General features: G+C 38.3%; 1 long non-coding RNA gene across 2 annotated transcripts; it reads left to right on the top strand.

Annotated features, from left to right (window-relative positions):
* The first annotated feature begins 818 nt into the window (after positions 1-818).
* LOC106593703 (uncharacterized) lies at positions 819-4,558 on the top strand. 2 transcript variants are annotated; one of them, XR_006763710.1, is made up of 3 exons: positions 819-1,049; positions 1,455-1,511; positions 4,322-4,558. It is a non-coding gene; the product is annotated as an uncharacterized lncRNA (long non-coding RNA). The 2 variants fall into 2 exon arrangements; XR_006763711.1 differs by having other exon boundaries at positions 819-1,511.
* Positions 4,559-7,509: the final 2,951 nt, after the last annotated feature.

The raw sequence follows: 7,509 nt of genomic DNA, 5'->3' as shown, positions 1-7,509 counted from the left end.
ACGGACACATGTTATAAAGATGGTTACAGCTCCTTAACTGAATTACGTCATCAGCATGTTTCCAATGTCCATACCTGCCTACACCTTTAACACCAGAGACAACATGATTCATCTGGACTATTAAAAGGACCAGGATGAACCAAGCTCGTTTACAGACAAAGACTTAGAAGGAGGATTAAAGCTCCCTAACATGTAATTATATCAAGAAGACTTTATAACTGCCCTGATAGGCTCTTTATTGACAACTCTAATAGGCCAACTTGGGTCGACATGAAAGAAGAACTTAAGAACTTAAACTTAACAAAACAATCATAATGAATCAGATTACATGGCCCCCAGGCTATATGAATATAAAGACATGAGACAAAACAATCATAATGAATCAGATTACATGGCCCCCAGGCTATATGAATATAAAGACATGAGACAAAACAATCATAATGAATCAGATTACATGGCCCCCAGGCTATATGAATATAAAGACATGAGACAAAACAACCATAATGAATCAGATTACATGGAGAGGGGGGGACCTGATCCTAGATCATAATGAATCAGATTACATGGAGAGGGGGACCTGATCCTAGATCATAATGAATCAGATTACATGGAGAGGAGGACCTGATCCTAGATCATAATGAATCAGATTACATGGAGAGGAGGACCTGATCCTAGATCATAATGAATCAGATTACATGGAGAGGAGGACCTGATCCTAGATCATAATGAATCAGATTACATGGAGAGGGGGGACCTGATCCTAGATCATAATGAATCAGATTACATGGAGAGGAGGGACCTGATCCTAGATTAAGATAATGAATACCTGGAATGACATATTATTACTAGTTAGTAGAGGCTCTTCTGTCATCATTATTTACCCATACACCGGTGACGTCAGAAGGGACGTGATTTCCTCATATGAAAGTGAAAGTAACTGTGTAGTCTACACCGTTACAAAATGACTGTAGAAAATGTAGCGCACATTTCTCTGCAACATTAGAAGTAGGATAAATGTGTTGATTTGAAGGACAGACGTACAGACTCTGGTAAGTCTTGGCTACATATAACTATTATAAAGTTAGGTCGTAGTCAGACATTCAATAGACAGAGTAGGCTTGAGATATGATTCTTTATCATGCTGACCAACCTGGGCCCGTTTTCCACGATGGAATTTAGGCTTAACGCTGGAAACGCATAAGAAGTGGTAAACGATAATTAACAAAATACAAAGTTGAGTAAACGCTATTTTACAAATAAAAAGGTGCTTAAGCGCGTTTACGTGGGTTTACCCTCCACTACATCCCCGTTGATGTGGTGTGCAGCGTAGAGTGTATAGTCATTTAGTCTCTATAGACCAGGTGGCCAGTTGGTGAGAAACTGTTCAGATGGGGTGGTTTAGACCACTGCACCACCCAGGAGGTGACTGAAAGTAAATATGTGATTTTGTACAGGATCCATTTTGAGATGACAGAGCAGAAAACACTATATGGACAATACTGACAAATAAAGTAAGTATTTATGAACAATAATTCATTCTAAATGACAGAGTATGTGAATGAATACCTGGAATGAGATATTACTAGTTAGAAGAACTGTTGAGCTGACTTGCTGACAGCAGTTTTCAAAGTGGAAACTAATCAGTAGGTCTACATGTTATCAGTAAAACGTCTGGTAAAGATGGTGGAGGAGCTTTTACATTATATGGTTTTATGTTTATCTCAGGGTTTCTCATCCTTTGGTTCTTATCCAGCACGTACACACCTTACAGGGGAAAAACACAACTAAACCTGATTTCCAGTAAATTATAAGTTTAGCTAAAATAATGTAAGAGAGATGTCTTGAAGAAGGACTATAACATTTTTTAATCAAGATTCAGAACAATGTCACGTTACTGCTGTCTCATGTAACTGACTGTTAGCCCCACCCTCTGGTTACTGTTGTTATGTGAAGGGTGACACCTTGACTACAGTTGAAACTGACTGTTAGCCCCACCCTCTGGTTACTGTTGTTATATGAAGGGTGACACCTTGACTACAGTTGAAACTGACTGTTAGCTCCACCCTCTGGTTACTGTTGTTATGTGAAGGGTGACACCTTGACTGCAGTTGAAACTGACTGTTAGCTCCACCCTCTGGTTACTGTTGTTATATGAAGGGTGACTCCTTGACTACAGTTGAAACTGACTGTTAGCTCCACCCTCTGGTTACTGTTGTTATATGAAGGGTGACTCCTTGACTACAGTTGAAACTGACTGTTAGCCCCACCCTCTGGTTACTGTTGTTATATGAAGGGTGACTCCTTGACTACAGTTGAAACTGACTGTTAGCTCCACCCTCTGGTTACTGTTGTTATGTGAAGGGTGTCTCCTTGACTACAGTTGAAACTGACTGTTAGCTCCACCCTCTGGTTACTGTTGTTATATGAAGGGTGACTCCTTGACTACAGTTGAAACTGACTGTTAGCTCCACCCTCTGGTTACTGTTGTTATGTGAAGGGTGACACCTTGACTGCAGTTGAAACTGACTGTTAGCTCCACCCTCTGGTTACTGTTGTTATATGAAGGGTGACTCCTTGACTACAGTTGAAACTGACTGTTAGCCCCACCCTCTGGTTACTGTTGTTATGTGAAGGGTGACTCCTTGACTACAGTTGAAACTGACTGTTAGCTCCACCCTCTGGTTACTGTTGTTATGTGAAGAGTGACTCCTTGACTACAGTTGAAACTGACTGTTAGCCCCACCCTCTGGTTACTGTTGTTATATGAAGGGTGACTCCTTGACTGCAGTTGAAACTGACTGTTAGCTCCACCCTCTGGTTACTGTTGTTATGTGAAGGGTGACTCCTTGACTACAGTTGAAACTGACTGTTAGCTCCACCCTCTGGTTACTGTTGTTATGTGAAGGGTGACACCTTGACTACAGTTGAAACTGACTGTTAGCCCCACCCTCTGGTTACTGTTGTTATGTGAAGGGTGACTCCTTGACTACAGTTGAAACTGACTGTTAGCTCCACCCTCTGGTTACTGTTGTTATATGAAGGGTGACACCTTGACTACAGTTGAAACTGACTGTTAGCTCCACCCTCTGGTTACTGTTGTTATGTGAAGGGTGACTCCTTGACTACAGTTGAAACTGACTGTTAGCCCCACCCTCTGGTTACTGTTGTTATATGAAGGGTGACACCTTGACTACAGTTGAAACTGACTGTTAGCTCCACCCTCTGGTTACTGTTGTTATGTGAAGGGTGACTCCTTGACTACAGTTGAAACTGACTGTTAGCTCCACCCTCTGGTTACTGTTGTTATGTGAAGGGTGACACCTTGACTACAGTTGTAACTGACTGTTAGCCCCACCCTCTGGTTACTGTTGTTATGTGAAGGGTGACTCCTTGACTACAGTTGAAACTGACTGTTAGCTCCACCCTCTGGTTACTGTTGTTATGTGAAGGGTGACACCTTGACTACAGTTGAAACTGACTGTTAGCTCCACCCTCTGGTTACTGTTGTTATGTGAAGGGTGACACCTTGACTACAGTTGTAACTGACTGTTAGCTCCACCCTCTGGTTACTGTTGTTATATGAAGGGTGACACCTTGACTACAGTTGAAACTGACTGTTAGCTCCACCCTCTGGTTACTGTTGTTATATGAAGGGTGACACCTTGACTACAGTTGTAACTGACTGTTAGCCCCACCCTCTGGTTACTGTTGTTATGTGAAGGGTGACTCCTTGACTACAGTTGAAACTGACTGTTAGCTCCACCCTCTGGTTACTGTTGTTATATGAAGGGTGACTCCTTGACTACAGTTGAAACTGAATATAAGAAAGTATCTGTACAGGGTCATTTTGAGATGACAGAGCAGCTCATAGTTTAACCTCTAAACTGCAACTCAGTTTCCAAGTAAAGTGAGTATTTCAGGTTAATAATGTAGAATAAAGTAGAGGGAACATTTGGAATCCACTAAACTAGTGTCTAGGTGCTGCTGAGTCATTCCTACCATGTGGTGTCTTTTCTGTCCCCGGGAAAAATCAGTTCTTATTTAGTGTAAAATGTGGATTCAAAAAGGCTTTAAATATAAGGTGTCCTTTACCTTATAAACACCAAAATATGGATCCTGAAAGGGAATGTTATGCATTTTAACACTTTTTGTCAGAAGATGTAGGCGTTTTTGTCCCCAGGTGTTATTTAACAACTTCTACAATAAATATAAGCCATAAAATAACAAAATGTTAAACTGTTTCTTCATTATTTTATAGTCCTAGTTGAAGTCTCTTTCATCAATGACTTTTTTCATGATTATTGTATTTATCTATCCATAGGGGAAGCCTGGGCAACTGAAATGTCTGAGCTTTTTCAACAGTGTAACTATGAACATCTGTACCAAAACCAAATGAAGGGAGACATAGATATGATTAAAAAACAACTGTTGATGCGACATGAAAAAAAGATGGGTGGAGGAGATGAATCATAAACCCAAATTGAGAACCTTTTGTTTGATTCAGGGTGAATTGGTGTGTGAGAGATATATTATGTATAACCTACCTAAAAGCAAGAGATCTCTATGTGCACAGGGAAGATCAGGGATATTGTCTCTGTGTATTGAAACAGGTCAGATCAGGGATATTGTCTCTGTGTATTGAAACAGGTCAGATCAGGGATATTGTCTCTGAGTATTGAAACAGGTCAGATCAGGGATATTGTCTCTGAGTATTGAAACAGGTTATTTCAGGGATATTGTCTCTGTGTATTGAAACAGGTACGATCAGGGATATTGTCTCTGCCTATTGAAACAGGTCAGATCAGGGATATTGTCTCTGTGTATTGAAACAGGTTCAGATCAGGGATATTGCCTCTGAGTATTGAAACAGGTAAGATCAGGGATATTTTCTCTGAGTATTGAAACAGGTCAGTATTGTGGTGAAATGGAGGAAAGACTATGTAACTATTGTGACCTTAAAGAAATAGAGAATTAAACTGATTTAATCCTCTATTTCCTGTTCTACCATGATATACGCTTGCTCTTATTCCAGAAAGACCACCAGATATACCCTGGCAGTATGTGATGAGTGATGAGGAGAAATTGAAATGTTTTTTTGTCCATTGTGTATTTCCGTTCGTGGAATATTTAGATAAATCCTGGAATATAAGAAAAATGTTTACCTATAATTAAATTGTAAAAATATTTAGCTTCTGTGTGGTAAATGGTACATGTGTATATAGATTGTGTATAGGTTTGTCTCCCATATGACTCTTCTATGTGGTAAATGGTATGTGTATATATAGATTGTGTATAGACTTGTCTCCCATATGAATCTTCTATGTGGTAAATGGTATGTGTATATATAGATTGTGTATAGACTTGTCTCCCATATGAGTCTTCTATGTGGTAAATGGTATGTGTATATAGATTGTGTATAGACTTGTCTCCCATATGAGTCTTCTATGTGGTAAATGGTATGTGTATATATAGATTGTGTATAGACTTGTCTCCCATATGGATCTTCTATGTGGTAAATGGTATGTGTATATATAGATTGTGTATAGACTTGTCTCCCATATGAATCTTCTCTTTGTGTCAGACTGGGTTCAAATTCCTTCTGTTTATTTTTCTGGGTTGATGATTCACCTCCTCTACCCATTTTCTGTATTTATTTATCTGTATATGTATGTATGTATGTGTATATATACAGTGTGTATGTATGTATGTGTATATATACAGTGTGTATGTATGTATGTGTATATATACAGTGTGTATGTATGTATGTGTATATATACAGTGTGTATGTTATGTATGTGTATATATACAGTGTGTATGTATGTATGTGTATATATACAGTATGTATGTATGTGTATATATACAGTGTGTATGTATGTATGTGTATATATACAGTGTGTATGTATGTATGTGTATATATACAGTGTGTATGTATGTATGTGTATATATACAGTGTGTATGTATGTATGTATGTGTATATATACAGTGTGTATGTATGTATGTATGTGTATATATACAGTGTGTATGTATGTATGTGTATATATACAGTATGTATGTATGTGTATATATACAGTGTGTATGTATGTGTATATATACAGTGTGTATGTATGTATGTGTATATATACAGTGTGTATGTATGTATGTGTATATATACAGTGTGTATGTATGTATGTATGTGTATATATACAGTGTGTATGTATGTATGTATGTGTATATATACAGTGTGTATGTATGTATGTGTATATATACAGTGTGTATGTATGTATATATATACAGTGTGTATGTATGTATGTATGTGATGTGTATATATACAGTGTGTATGTATGTATGTGTATATATACAGTGTGTATGTATGTATGTGTATATATACAGTGTGTATGTATATATGTATATTATTGTACTGCTCTAGGGATATAATTATTGTTTGCATCACCTTATTTACTATTATGTATTGATTTTTACCTTACGTTGTTTTCATTCTTCATGTGATGCTCAATGCAGAGAGCACTGAAGAGGAATTATCATTTAATTACCACAGTCAATTATTGTAATGTTTGTTTATGTGGCAATTAACCCCATAAGGGATGGGTTACCAGTTGGCGATTTGACACAAAAATAAAATGTCATTCATTCATTCATTTTTCATTCATATTATTTAATTTAAGTTTTTCTGTGTCCCCCTAATATCACTTCCACCCTGTTAGTTTGTTGTAATTCCTAGAGCAAAACAGAGAACACCATCATGTCCATACGAATCTCAGCTTTCAATAGAGGTACCATAATAGTTTGTTGGCCAAACCATTCAGACTCTACATACGATTTTATGAGAATACAGATTTTCAGGATGTCTCATGGTCTGACAAACACCACTCTAGCTCTGACAACTAGATCATAATGAATCAGATTACATGGAGAGGGGAACTGATCCTAGATCATAATGAATCAGATTACATGGAGAGGAGGGACCTGATCCTAGATCTTAATGAATCAGATTACATGGAGAGGGGAGACCTGATCCTAGATCATAATGAATCTTATTATATGGAGAGGGGGGACCTGATCCTAGATCATAATGAATCAGATTACATGGAGAGGGGGGACCTGATCGTAAATCATGATGAATCAGATTACATGGAGAGGGGGGACTTATCCTAGATCATAATGAATCAGATTACATGGAGAGGGGGGACCTGATCCTAGATCATAATGAATCAGATTACATGGAGAGGGGGGACCTGATCCTAGATTATAATGGATCAGATTACATGGAGAGGGGGGACCTGATCCTAGATTATAATGAATCAGATTACATGGAGAGGGGAACTGATCCTAGATCATAATGAATCAGATTACATGGAGAGGAGGGACCTGATCCTAGATCATAATGAATCAGATTACATGGAGAGGGAGGACCTGATCCAAGATCATAATGAACCTGATTATATGGAGAGGGGGGACCTGATCCTAGATCATAATGAATCAGATTACATGGAGAGGGGGGGACCTGATCCT

This window comes from Salmo salar, unplaced genomic scaffold (assembly GCF_905237065.1).
Source record: "Salmo salar unplaced genomic scaffold, Ssal_v3.1, whole genome shotgun sequence".
Lineage (NCBI taxonomy): Eukaryota > Metazoa > Chordata > Actinopteri > Salmoniformes > Salmonidae > Salmo > Salmo salar.
Note: the sequence above shows the minus strand (reverse complement) of the source record. Positions and strands in the feature narration are given on the sequence as shown.